Source organism: Portunus trituberculatus, chromosome 35, assembly GCF_017591435.1.
Source record: "Portunus trituberculatus isolate SZX2019 chromosome 35, ASM1759143v1, whole genome shotgun sequence".
NCBI classification, from domain to species: domain Eukaryota; kingdom Metazoa; phylum Arthropoda; class Malacostraca; order Decapoda; family Portunidae; genus Portunus; species Portunus trituberculatus.
Window position 1 is genome coordinate 7079337 of NC_059289.1, and position 15000 is coordinate 7094336.

At 39.3% G+C, this 15000-nt stretch overlaps 2 long non-coding RNA genes across 3 annotated transcripts in view; both read right to left on the minus strand.

Annotated features, from left to right (window-relative positions):
- Positions 1 to 2702: 2702 nt before the first annotated feature.
- Positions 2703 to 6682, minus strand: LOC123513283. Of its 2 annotated transcripts, none has more exons than XR_006677308.1 (6): positions 6364 to 6682; positions 4265 to 4419; positions 3951 to 4102; positions 3402 to 3584; positions 2953 to 3175; positions 2703 to 2865 (listed from the first exon to the last, which is right to left on the minus strand). It is a non-coding gene; the product is annotated as an uncharacterized LOC123513283 (long non-coding RNA). The 2 variants fall into 2 exon arrangements; XR_006677309.1 differs by having other exon boundaries at positions 2703 to 2808; positions 6364 to 6674.
- Positions 6683 to 11950: 5268 nt separating this feature from the next.
- LOC123513308 overlaps positions 11951 to 15000 on the minus strand; it is a 7190-nt gene continuing 4140 nt past the window's right edge. The window contains exon 2 of the long non-coding RNA XR_006677314.1: positions 11951 to 12048. This is a non-coding gene — a long non-coding RNA (uncharacterized LOC123513308). The remainder of the gene's footprint in view (positions 12049 to 15000) is intronic.

Here is a 15000-nt window from a genome sequence, read left to right on the forward strand (position 1 = left end):
TTTTATAGGCCACCTAACCAGTCAGCAGATGTAGACAACCTTATGGTAGATGAGATAAATATGTACTAGTCAGACAATTATCTTAGGGATTTTAATCTTAAGTCAGTAAACTAGAGGATGGTAGGAGATGCTAGTGAAAATAAGTTTATGGAAAGTTTTCAGGATAACTATTTAGTGCAGATGGTAGATAAACCTACTAAGGAAGGTTTTAGACATAGTACTAACAAATATTGAGCATTGTTTAAAGGAAGTTGAGGTAGGAGAGACTTTAGCAAACAGTGACCATCATATAATTAGATTTATCATTAATTCCAGTAGGAATAATATAGTGAATAAGACTAGAGTCCCAAACTATCAGAAAGGCAATTATGGTAGGTTACGTCAGTTATTAGGAGAAGTAAACTGGGAAGATAGTTTTGGAAATAAAACTGCACAGGAGATGTGGGATATTTTAAGATTGTAGTAAAGGCTATAGTGATGCAGTGTATCCCTTACAAAGATATAAGGCAGAGAAACAGGAAGCCATTATGGTGGACTCATGAGATAGGTAGCCAGATCAGAGAGAAGAAGCACATAGAGAGTTGCAGAAAAGTAAGATGTAGATTTGATTAGGTACAGACAGGTCAGGGATGATTTGAGTAAGGTTATAAAAAAAAAAAAGGCAGGCAGAGATAAAACTAGCTAGAGCTGGGAGTAAAGATCCCAAAAATTATATAGTTATTACAAGGTCAGTGATAAAAGAAATAAGGATAGGATTGGACCACTCAGAAAAGATGGTGTAGTAGTGGATCAAAATGAAGACATAGTAGAATTATTGAATGAACAATTTTCTTCAGTATTTACTAGGAAAGAATAGGAAATCCTGTTACAAACAGTGCGACGAGTAGTTTAAGAGCTTTAGAAAATATTGATATAAAACCGGGAATTATTAGGAAATTTATTCTTGAACTAGACGATAGGAAAGCTAGTGGTCCTGATGAGCTACATGCCAGAGTACTTAGGAGGGTGTAGACAGTATTTCTGAAGCACTTAAGTTAATCTTTGAAAGATCACTTAGGTTTGCTGAGATACCTCAGGACTGGAAGTTAGCTAATGTTACTCCAATATTTAAAAAGGTAGGAAGGATGATGCGAATAATTATAGACCGATCAGTTTAACTAGTATAGTATGTAAGATACTAGAGAAAATCATTAAGGGTAGTATTTGGGAGCATTTAAATGAGAATAGATTAATTAGAGATACCCAACATGGCTTTAGATCAGGGAGGTCCTGTCTTACAAATTTGCTCGATATCTTAGAATATATTACCAAGGAGTTAGATGATGGAAATAGCATAGATGTTATATATCTAGATTTTAGCAAGGCATTTGATAAGGTACCGCATAGGAGGCTAGTGTACAAATTGAGACTACATGGGATAGGGGTAGGTTAGTTGATTGGATTAGTGAATGGCTTTCTGATAGGAAACAGAGAGTAGTATTAAATGGGGCAATGTCTGAGTGGAAGGAAGTGGTTAGTGGGTACCCCAAGGATCAGTGCTAGGACCTCTTCTTTTCTTGGTGTACATTAACGATTTAGATATAGGAATTAGTAGCAAAGTATCAAAGTTTGCAGATGATACTAAGATAGCATGTGCAGTACAGGGTGAAAAGGACAATTACAGAATACAACGAGACCTGGACAGGCTGATAGCATGGGCAGACAGGTGGCAGATGGAGTTTAATTCTAAAAGTGTCAGGTTATGCATTTAGGTAAAGACAACACAAACTTTAGCTATGAGATGGAGGGATGTTGGCTAGAGGCAGTAGAGGAGGAAAGGATTTAGGAGTAGTGATAGACAGAACTATGAAATTTTCAAAGCAATGTTTAGAAGCAAGAAATAGGGCAAATAGGATCCTGGGTTTTATAAATAGAAATGTTAGTTATAAAAGTAAGGAAGTGGTGCGTAGCTTATATAATTCCTATGTTAGGCCCCATTTAGAGTATTGCATACAGGCCTGGTCACCCCACTATAGGCAGGATATCAACATGTTAGAAGCAGTTCAGAGAAGAGCAACTAGGATGATACCAGCATTAAAGCGCCTGGAGTATAGAGATAGATTAAAGGAATTAAACATGTTTTCATTTGAGAGGAGATGTATAAGAGGATATGATAGAGTTATTTAAAATGTTTTCAGATACGAACTACATAGATGTGAGATCTTTCTTTACCTTAGAGGAGGGAAATAGGACTAGAAATCATGGCAGGAAGATTAGAAAGCAAGGCTGCAGGTTAGATATAAGAAAATATTTCTTTAGTCATAGAGTGGTAGACTTCTGGAATGCATTGCCAGAGACGGTTGTAAATAGCACTAGTTTGACAATGTTTAAAAACAGATTAGATAAGCACTTAAATTTATTAGATTTATGATTATGTATAGCACTGCATGATAGTTTTATAAGAAATTTACTATAGTTAAATAAGACATGATCCCCATGTATGGGGACCACAAATTGTAGAGGATTTCGCTGCAGGACTTACCCCTGTTAATGGGCCAAATATTTAGAATTAGTATATAATGTATTGTGTACTTGTAAGTGTATCTTTAAGTACTGATGATGAGGTCGCTGTGCGACAGATACAGGATAACCTAGATGGGCCCTGGTGGCCCTTTGTTATCCTATTATTTATGTTTGTTTATCTTCTTCCTCCTCCTCCTCTGCCTCCTCTTGTTCCTTTGGCTACACCGGCAGTAGCAGTCTGTTGTCTGTTGTACGTCTTGCACGCTCACTCCAAACACTTCCCTCACTTCTTTAGCGTTAGTAGTACTGATTCCCGGAACAATAGACAGAACAACATTGAAATGGCGTCAACATTATTAAGTCCTGAAAAATAAATAACAAGAAAGTACAAAACCTTTTAAAATGAGACACGAGGAGATAAAAGGGTAATGTACAAACCACAATACTCACATCATGGTCACTCAACACTTTATTCTGGGCTTGCTTCAGTGTTGTCATACAACTGTGGGAAGAATGTAATGCTGTCCCGTTCAATAGTGCATGCAGCCGCTCACTCCCTCCTCTTGTCCTCCTGTCCTACCTGTTGTCTTGTGGTACACTGGTTGGGTTGGGGAAGCTTGCGTGGATGATAACACGTCGACGTATCTTCAGAAACTTGACAAGCATCTGTACACTTAAAATGATGCAGGTGAGATTAAAAAAAAAAAAAGTATGAAGTATGAGTCAGCTAACTTTATAGTAATGGAATATTCTCAGTGTGTCAAGAACAATTTAGAATTGTTTAAAGTTTGGAAGAATTTCACCCACTGCTTAATTACGCCATCTTTGCCACAGCACAGCCACAACACAACCAGAGCAAGAACCCACAGTATAAAGAAGTAAAAAACTATTTGACTTACCCCAACAGCTAGGCAAAGAACCCCAAGGGAGCCCAGCACAACACCCACCACGGTGCCAGCTTGGGGAGTTGACACTTCAATGACCGCCTTCTCATAACCGTTACTGCTGCTGGGCGGATCGAATACTGCTGAGGGGATGGTCCACAGGAGAAGATCTGGGCGACTCCACGCACTCGTCAATGTCTGAGGGTGGAGAATTACGCTCTCAGAAACACAGATTTACTACAACTTAACGATAGATTTACACGCATTCCAGGAACACATTCAACAATACGTTGAGGAAAACTACAAAAATTATATCAGTACTCATGACAAATGCATATGGCAAGATTAAATTATACTTAATCATAAAGAACAACCTATCCATAAATCGCTGATCTTAGTAATACTCGTGAGACAAAATGCATGTTGATGTATGCCAACAATAACAAAAGTACCCTTGAACACCACACTAACTTCTTTAGGCTGCTGCTAAATGAAGAGGTGAAAGACTGACAAGTTTAAGAAGACAGACCATAGAGTGACATTGACAGTTCAGGGAGGCCTCACCTTCATACTTGAACTTTCTGACACGAGTCTGTACACTGCATGGCCGGCACTGGCAGTAGTATGACTCTCGAGTGTTGATGTAAACAGGCTCACACACACCCGATATTCTTCTCCCGGCACTCCTCAATCCCACACAGCTGCACAAACTCATCCTGCCACAAGAAAGGCATTTGCTTCAGTACTGTCAAGTTGTGATTTTGTATTGTACTGTATACAATTTAAGAAAATCTGCAACTTTTATATGAAACAAAGGAGTTCAGGGTATGAGTTAAGCCTTATGTCAGATACTGACAAAAGCAAGGCCTTCTCCTCACCTCTCCGTTACTGCAGCAATCATTGATGCTGTCACATATGCGCTGGTTCGGGATGCAACTGCCAGCACTGTGGGAGAACTGACTGACTGACTGACTGCCAGATTGTTGTTGCTCTTCCGTGCGGGGGTCGTCTGCAGCTCTGCCACTATTGCACTCTGTGAGTGAAATGCTGGATTTGTATTTCAACATCACTATTATTCATGGTTTAGACTATCATAAGGTAAATTTAGATTGACTAGATGGTGTTTTAAGAGAGAGAAACCCTAGCAGTAAGTTACCACAATGCTGTTCATCTTAGCTCTCCGTGTTTCCTTAAATTACAAGTAACCGACAAACAACAAAATTTACACTCCCACACAGACAGTCAAAGGTCCTTATTAATGTTATCTACAATAAGCAAGGTTGCTCAATTTCATCCACCTCTATATACATTGCGAATCGCATTAGATATTTGTCATTATTTTCATCTTAATGTTTTCCGGTTTATGTACTGTGAATTAACCCCACCCACACACAAACCTACCCACTAAATTATCACTTCCAAATTGTCGATCGTGCTTACAAAATACAAAAACAATTGTTCAGTTTACTGTCCATATCAATTTGGAACACTGCCGAACCTGTTATATTGGTCAACAATTTGAAATCATTGAACTTAGCTTTGTCAAATCCCCTTGGATACTGCCAACATGAAAAACCTCATAGTACCAATAAACGCACTTACAATTCACTACAAGGACACAGTATGCACCAATTCTGACACCACACCACAAAACACACCATACACAACTGACACACACACAAACAACTTAAATCACCCAAAACTAACCCAAAACACCCTGCAACACCTCAAAATATAAAAAGCTCACCCAAAACACATTACAGACACACTAGTTACCAATATCATCCCTAGACACACACACACACACACACACACACACACACACACACACACACACACACACACACATAGTGAACACCAATACACTACACTAGCTAAGCTTGCTCTCGACGCGGCGCCGAAGCCCCCTCACCTCCTGAGGCTAAGGCTTGATTCACACTATCGCTAAGTTCTCGCTTCGTTCTTGCTATGCTCTGGTTCCGCTCTCGCTCTGGTCAAGGTCCTGGTGCATTCACATGTACGGTCTGCTCTCGCTCCGCTATCGGTCCCATACCTTCCTCTCCTTCAACACTAGTGGAAGTCACACCACCAGTGACGGAGGATGAGTGATATAACACCCACTCAGGGGTGTTAGGCAAGGTGTTTCCTTGTGGTGTATTGCTACTAGGCCAGGTTATCGAGACTCGTTCTTTCTTTTGGTGTTTTACTTGTCCCATGTGAACACGAACGTGCGTGCGAACGGCATTAGCAACATATTCACCATCTCAAACAGAATTAAAAAAAAAATAAATAAATAAAATCATTAACAAGTACATAACAAACAAATAGACGAGTAGCTAACTAATATTACATGAGGAAAAACAAAACAAAAAAACACAAAATACAAAATACAGTTACACTCCTATGCTTTCACAAACACAACAAGCACTCTTACCAATCTCTGGCGTTCATGTGGTGTAAAGAATGGTCCCTGGTATATATCCAAACTGGTATAATGGGATATGCACAGCTGCTTCACCACCGACAGACTGCCGGCTTTACCTCCCTCCTTGCCCTAGCTACCCTCGGTCCACCGCTGGTGGCAATACACTTGTCCTATTTAAGGAGTTCACACTCGTTATCCCTAAGCAGTTCACACTCGTTACTCCTAAGCAGTTCATACTCGTTACTCCTAAGCAGTTACAAGCCATACAGATGTCACTGTAAGCCTAGCCCCACGTCACCTCATCAAACAGAGCAGGTCAGAATATATGCAAGAAGGGACAGGCGTGAGAACCTGCTGACGTAACGCGTCGTCAAAGAACGGTAGTAGGTAGTAGTAGTAGTAACAGTAGTAGTAGTAGTAGTATTAGAAGAAGAGAAGAAGAAGAAGAAGAAGAAGAAGAAAGAGAGAGAGAGAGAGAGAGAGAGAGAGAGAGAGAGAGCAAACAAATCTTAACAGAAAACAAGAACAACAACAACAAAAACCACAACTTACTTTACTCCTATATCCAGGGCAGAACACGGAGATACAGGCTTGCCCGAATTTTGTGAACAGCGGCGGGCAGTCAGCGTGGTGCAAGGTGTGGGTAACCTGCGCCGTGAATTGACCGCCCACAGCCTCCGCCACGTCCACCTCATTCTGCCTGTCGTCACCTGGAAACGAAGCGGGTAATCAATAATGGACAGTTGTTATAAGGGCCCATTGACACGGAGCTAGCCTGTTGATGGCCTCAAAACATACTGAAAAATCCTCGTATAGACCTAATTCACTCTTACACACACCCACCAAAAACCACACACCCAAACCTGCTTAAAAAACTCAATAACATCCCAAAACACACTAAAAAAAACCATGGAACAGCTTAAAATACCTCCAAACACACAAAACTCACTAGAAACACCCAATATTTACTGAAATAACCACCCCACACACCCAAAAGACCACTAACACACACACCTCACCATGTATAAGACTCGAAATAAACCCAAACCCCACTCAGAACACCAACTAACCCCTAAAAGTTGTCCCAAACCACACTCAACATATGCTAATACTCACACACACCTAAATCCACACACTTAGGATACGTAAATATATGTAAAAGATCTAACACACACTGAAAATACACGAAATGAACCCCCTAAACATACTTATAACACTCCAAACATCCTGCAACAGTAATGAACAAGCTTAAAACAAAGCAAATCTATCCCAAAAACCAATAGTATGCATTATAAACAACGTTAGGATTAAAAAGGACACTTGCCTAAATATTACACCTTGGCTCCTTCTCCTATTCCTTCTCTATTTCTCATTTCTTCTTCGTCCTCGTCCATTATTTCTCCGTCTTCTTCCTCCTATTGCTTCCATCTACACGTCTGAGCCTAGAAAGACATCAAAATGTTAGATATTAGACAAAATATTTAGGAAATGGAGGGTGACTTAAGTATTGTACCTTTGCTGCTGCTCCTCTTCCTCCTCCATTTCTCCTTTCTTTCTCCTATATTCCTTTATTTCTCCTTTCTTCCTCCTCCTGCTACAATTATCTACACACCTGAACCTCGAAACACGAAAACACGTAGAAATCACTAGATATTAGGCAAAATATCGACGAACTGCGGATTTGGAAAAGCGGCGCCAGCCTGGGGCTATGCTGGTCATCGGAAAGAGAACGGAAAGGGAGGACTCGGCTAAATTACGTAAATCATTTGATTTCAAAAATGACTTTTAGAAAAAACGAAGCCACGGCCAAATGCTTGTTATTTTATGACGTGATAAATACTTAAACTAATTTTGAAAATATCAAAATATCTCCAGCTTAACTGGTTTTAAAAAGGTCTAAATTAAGTACGTTAAAAGTACAAAACATTTTAACCCATAAATCTCTTAAAACGTCCTGTAAAGTCAAGCCATTTTCACTTGGCTAGTATTTTATCACACTTCTGGGACTCTGAGCTATCTTTTAGGGAATTCTACAGCGAGTTAGACCGAGAAGCAGAAACGTGAGCAAATAAAATAATGAAAAATAAGAGCTTTTTACAACAGCCCCAAACACCATTTCAAAGTCCACATATTTCACTCATTAGATTGATTTCACACTTAAAAGAGGACAGGCACTCTTTTGCTACCATAAAGGCCCACTTATACCTTGAAATGAAAAAGCTCAAAACTCCAAGTGGGAAATTTTGAGCGTTAAAAGCCTTTAACATACGCCATAAAACACCACTAAACGCCACATATTTACCCAGCACAGGCGCGGAACACACTTCAAACACGACGAAACATTTATAGAAACCATAAAAACATACCATGGAAGCGCAATATTACCGTCAGGAAATATTCGAAAAAAAAGTATTTGACCCAGCAGGCTGACGATAGAAGGGTGATGGCGTGGGTAGGTGATGGCTAGGGGACCGCCGGGGAGGCGTCCCGGAGAAAACCCCGGGAACAGTGGCGGCAGGACATCCATATATAGTCTTTATCATCTCACCAAACTAAAATTAAGCCACAGAGAGAAATTTTGACTAGATTATATGAAATGTTAGACTGGTGGCTGCATTCTGACACATGTTTGGCCTATGGTAGATGAAGGAAACAAATATGAGAGGGTAATACAGACGCCTTGCTCTTTTTGATGGTCCTTATACCATTACTTTAAAATATTTGCGTACTGTTTTCACTCTCATATGTAAAGAAAACCTAACCTTAACTGAATAGCCTTATAAATACCTTTAATAGACGAAGATTAGGCAGTGTGGAGTGTTGGGGTGAAGGCTTGCTGCTGGTGGTTGGTGCTTCTTGAAAACTGTCGGTAATATAGCAACACTTCACTTTATTTGGGTGTGTGTGTGTGTGTCTGTGGGTGTGGGTGTGTGTGTGTGTGCGTCTATGGGTGTGGGTGTGGGTGTGGGTGTGCATGGGTCAGTATAGCCCACCGCCACAACTGTGTTCACCACCTCCACCGCTAAAAGCCTACTGCCGTAGCAAAATGTTGTCTGTGAAGACAGGACGCATGTATATATGTTTATGATAACTATCTGTTACTAAATCTCTTATTAATGAGACGCTATGCTTATACAAATACCACATGTCGATTTATTGGTTATTGTGACATCTTCCTCTTCGTTATCGTGTCCAGCTTTTGTTATTTGTCAAAGCAGGAAATATTAAATTGTATCTTGTTGTACAGCGAGTGTTGGCAACTCCCGCGAGGCAATAAACAAGGTGCTTAAAAGGCAGACTGTACTATTTTTCTCATTCTCTATTTCTACCGCCTGATATACGAGTATTTCTGACAATAAACCAGGGTGACAGGATACTAAGTAGAGCAATATAGACTTTTTCTATCTACATACACATCTATATTATTATTTATATACGAATTCATTGACTCATCTATCTGCCTGCCTATCCATCTATCTGTTTGTTTGTCCAACTGTCCATTTCCGTATCTATCAACCCATCAAATTACCCGCTTATCCATCTATCTTCACACAAGCATATAAATACCACCACCGCCACTACCACCACCACCACCACAACCACTGCCAGTTCCCGCATCTGCCCATTCAGTCAGTTAGCCAAATAGTCAGTCAGCTAGATAGTCAGTCATTTAGTTAGTAGTTTATTCATTTAATCAGTCAGTCAGTCAGTCAGTCCAAATATCAGTCAGTCAGTGAATCTATTAGTTAGACAGGCAATCTATCCATCAATCCGTCAATCTTTCAGCCAGTCAATCAATCAATATTCACGATGCAAAACAAGCAAACACACCACCAATAGTTACCACCACAATCACCACCAACACCACCAATACACAGCACACTGACATCATCAACACGAACACTTTCTAAAGGTGTGTACACACTTACTGAATTTCCACGCATCGTTTCATCGTTGCGTATCACACTGTGATACAATATCATGCAACAGGGTATTGTACCCATTTTTGCCTATCCGCGTGGTGTATCATCGTTGAGTGATGCAACAGTGTCATTCAGTTTCTTCCTGACCGTAGCCATGAGTGCAAATGTGCAGTTGTCTGTGGCCACACACAACTGATTTTGAGTTTGTCTGCAATTGGGGTCAAAATTGCAAAAAATATTCATGCCCGTCCACGACAACACTGAACATGCAACGCGACGATCCCACGCTCCTCGTCCACACACACACACACACACACACACACACACACACACACACACACACATTATGTGGAGTTAAGTGGTGTATTCAAGTGGGGAGAGAGTGTTAAGGGTGCCTCTTGTGTTTCTCTGTTGTTGGTTCAGAGTGCCGAGTCACTTTCATCGTTTTTTGTTCGAATGTACTTTATTATATTTGAAATATATGTAAAATTGACTTGGAAGAGAGTTTTCTTTCAATGAAAATCCCAGCCCGTGTGGTACAATGATAACAAGTCGACGAATCTTCAACAACTTGACAAACGTCTTTAGAGTCAAAATGTTGCAGGTGAGATACAAAAAAGAGATAAAAAAACCTTTGAAGAATGGGTGGACTAACTATACAGTATTGGAATATTTTCAATGTGTCAAGAATGATTTGGGAACTGTTTAAATTTTGGAGGAATCACATGCACATCTTAATTACGAGATCTTAGCCACAGAACAACACAGCAAAAAGGCATACACAGCAAGACCCCAGAGCATAAAGGAGTGAAAAACTATTTGACTTACCCCAACAACTAGGCAAAGAACCCCAAGGGAGCCCAGCACAACACCCACCACCATGCCAGCTTGGGGACTTGACACTTCAATGACCGCCTTCTCCTGACCGTTGCTGCTGCTGGGCGGATCGAACACTGCTGAGGGGATGGTCCACAGGGAGAGGATCTGGGCGACTCCACGCACTCGTCAACGTCTGAGGGTGAAGAATTACACTCTCAGAAACACAGATTTATTACAACTTAAGAATAGATTTACACGCATTCCAGGAACACATATTCAACAATACGTTGAGGAAAACTACAAAAATTATATCAATACTCATGACAAATATATATGGCGAGATTAAATTATACGTAATCATAAAGAACAACCTATCCGTAAATCACTGATCTTAGTAATACTTGTGAGACAAAATGCATGTTCATGTATGCCAACGATAACAAAATACCACACTAACTTCTTTAGGCTGCTGCTAAATGAAGAGGTGAAGGACTGACAAGTTTAAGAAGACACACCGTAGAGTGACATTGACAGTTTAGAGAGGCCTCACCTTCACACTTGAACACATCTTGCAATAGTGTGAGTGACAATCACACTACTACTACTACTACTACTACTACTACTACTACTACTACTACTACCCTTAAGAACTACATACTACTTGGTACTAATTTACTGTCATGGCTTGGCAGCCAGACACAGCGCGACGCACAGCTGGTGATGTGTGACTAGCCAGCATGCTCGCTACACTCCCTCACTAAGAAGATGGCACAGGAGGGAAGCAGGAAGTGAATACATACCAAGGATTTGAAAGGTTTTTTTTTTTTTCTTTCCCTGGTCTTGATCTGCTGAAGCTCAAATATACTACAACTTATATCGTGATATAGTAGATACATTATTAGCACATGCCTCGCTTCTTTGCTTACCCTGCGGTCACCACCACCATCTGTTATAGCTACAGCTGGAGGAGTGTGCAGCCTGTCTGTCTCTCCGCCCGCCCGCCCGCCCGCCAACCTAGCCCAGGATGACCTCGCGTGCTTGCTGCTGAATAGGATGGACAAAAAAGTATAACCCTTAATGGCACAATGAAAGCTTAGGAAATTGTAAAAAGCTACATAAAAACCGCAAAAAATATTTAAGCATTTTACTTAGAAAGTTGTTCAAAGTGCCTCCTAAAGTTATACTGAAATTGAAAAATAATGCCTAAAAATTGCAAAATATTGTAAAAGTAAGCATGAAAAACGCCAAAAGTGATACCTAAAATACTGTACGCCTGAATACCTGCGACTAGATATTATCTTAGGTCTTTTAGGCATTTTTAAGTCAAAAATATTCCGAAGGCAGGCTGTCCGTAGATGTTTTAGTAGTGTTGCAATAATTAAATAAAAGATGCTTGCTCCCCAAAACAACCTTTATTAAATTAATCAAATTGTAATGGAAAAGAGTGACTCCGCACCAAACGGTGGTGGTGATACATTCCTGCCCCATCACAAACCTGTTGAAGAGACAAGAATGCAGGTAGTCAGCACCATCATCCATTATAGTATGTAATATTTTGATTTACATCACTAGTTTTTTACTCAATATTACACATTTTAAGAGCATATTTTGAAAAGTATCTTTATCCAAGTGATTTTTGTCAGTACAATACTTGAATTGTTTTAATACATTATTGATTTAATTTTGATAATTTTGATCAAAAGTTTTTAACCCGATTTAAATCTATTCAAATTACGCGATTTAATTTGATTTAAATAAAACCAATCCTGCTTAGGACGAGAACAACAGTTCACACACTCTTCAGCCCTGCTGGACCCTACCTCTCTCGCTACCTCCGTGTCGCTCAATCCACCGTCCCTTTTTAATAGTAGCAAGTCACAACACTAAAAACTTGAAGCAGATAACGGGAGAAACTTAAAATGCAACTCAAGGCAGGAAAAATACCAGTGTTCTGAGGTATTTTTGGTTTGTGTTATTGTGGAAAGCAATTTTTTTTAGTGTTGACTGTGTAGGTAAAAATGGTATGCAAAAATATAGTGTTGATTGTGTAGGTAAAAATAGTGATTAGGGAGTGACATCGAGCAAGATTGATAAAAGAAGCTATGACACACACACACACACGCACACGCGCACACACACACGCACACGCACACGCACCAAACATACACACAAACACACACACACACACACACACACACACACACACACACACACACACACACACACACACACACACACACACACACACACACGCCTGGTCTCAGGCCATCGGAAGATCGGAAATAATGAGCTCTGAGCTCGTTCCGTAGGGTAACGTCTGGCTGTCTCGTCAGACTGCAGCAGATCAAACAGTGAAACACACACACACACACTAAAAGAAAAATATATAAAATATAGACCAAGAAGAGAAAAAGAAATTAAATTAGTCAAAGACCTACTAAAAAATCTAAACGACGGAGATAGGCAGAACTTAGAAGAAGAAGTAGAAGAAATAAACAGAATGGGACCATATCAAGAAGGAACAACGAGACCAATTAAGATGCTACTAAAATCACAAGCAGCAACAGAAGAAATATTATATAGAACAACTAAACTCAGAGAAACAAAAGGTTGCAAGGATATATATATATATATATATATATATATATATATATATATATATATATATATATATATATATATATATATATATATATATATATATATATATAAAGAAAAATAGAAATGAGGAAGAAAGGAAGAGATACAACGAACTGGCGGCAACAATAAGGGAAAAAAATAATGAAAGATCAGAAGAGGAAAAAAAAGGCATTTTTTTTTTTTGGAGAATTCTAGGAGACAGGATAAGGAAATGGTATTTAAAAGAGAAGGAAGAGGAAAAAGTGGAACAAGTTTAACTAAAAGTGATAAAGGCAAGAGACTAAAAATTATGTATACGAACATAGACGGGGTTTTATTAAGTAAATTAGAATTAAGAGATTACATAAAGAAAGAAGAACCGGATATTGTATGCCTGGCTGAAACAAAACTAAATGAGGCAATTAAAATAGACTTGGATAATAGACATAATGTATGGAGGAGAAACAGGGAGTAAAGGAGGAGGAGTCATGATAATGTTCAGGAAGGAGATGGTGATAAACCAAGTGGAATGTGGGGAAGGAAAAGCAGAAGTACTGTATGTTAAGATGCATATTAATAAAAAAGAGTTAATTACTGTAACATATGTGCCACCAAAAACAAATTCATGAACCAATCAAGAATATAAAGACATGATAAATGACAATAAGGAGTCTAACGAGAATCATGGAAAAAAGGAGAAAAGTGATATTAGTAGATTTCAACTGTAAAGAAGTGGACTGGGAAAATTATGAAAGTGGTATGGGGAAGAAGCCTGGGGAGAAAGATTCCTGAACCTAATGATAGATATGATGGACCGAAGAGTACAGGAAAACACAAGATTCAGAGGAAACGACGAGCCAGTGAGATTGGACCTAGTTTTTACAAGGGATATACAAATGAACGATTATATAAGTTACAAGTGTCCATTGGGAAAGAGTGACCATGTAATATTAGAAATGGATATAGAAGAGGGAAAGGAAGATAAGAAACGATTCATACAAAGGAGACCGATTAAATTACATAAAGGCTGATATTGAGGATCTAAAGAACTACTTCAAATACGTTAACTGGGAGATGGAAAACTCAAAACTCAAGAGACAGTGCAAGATAAGTATAACTTATTTCTGGAAATATACAAAACAGGAGTCAGGGAATATGTCCCGAAATATAGACCTAAAGAAGAAGGAAAGAAAGATTGGTTTAACGCAAGGTGTGCTAGGGCAAAGGAGAAGAGAGATGGAGCATGGAAAAGGTGGAGGAGAAATAGAAACCCAGTAAATAAGGAAATTTCAAGGCAGCGAGAAATGAATATGTTAAGGTGAGGAAGGAACTATGAGAAGGACATTGTCGAAAAATGTAAGGAGCAACCGAAATTATTCTACAAATTCATAAATGGAAAAAATAGGCAAAAAGAAACAAAAGCAAAGTTAAAAGGAGAGAACGGGATGGTGGAAGACCCAAAAAGTATGGTAGAACTATCAAATAATAAATTCCAGGAGGTCTTTACTGAGGAATCCAAATTTGAAAGGCCACACGGTAATAGAGAGACCGTCTATATGAAAGAGGTTAAAGTAACCAAGCTTGAAATAAAGAGTTAATGAAGGAATTGGATGAAGGGAAGGCAATGGGACCGGATGAAGTCTCAGGCAGAATACTGAAAGAAAGTAGGGAAGAACTAGCAAGTCCTATATACATTATAAAATGCTCAACAGAAAATGGAACAGTACCAGTAGATAGGAAAAGAGCTGAGGTGGTTCCCATATATAAGAGCGGAAGGAAGGAAGAACCTTTAAATTACAGACCGGTATCACTAACTAGTGTAATATGC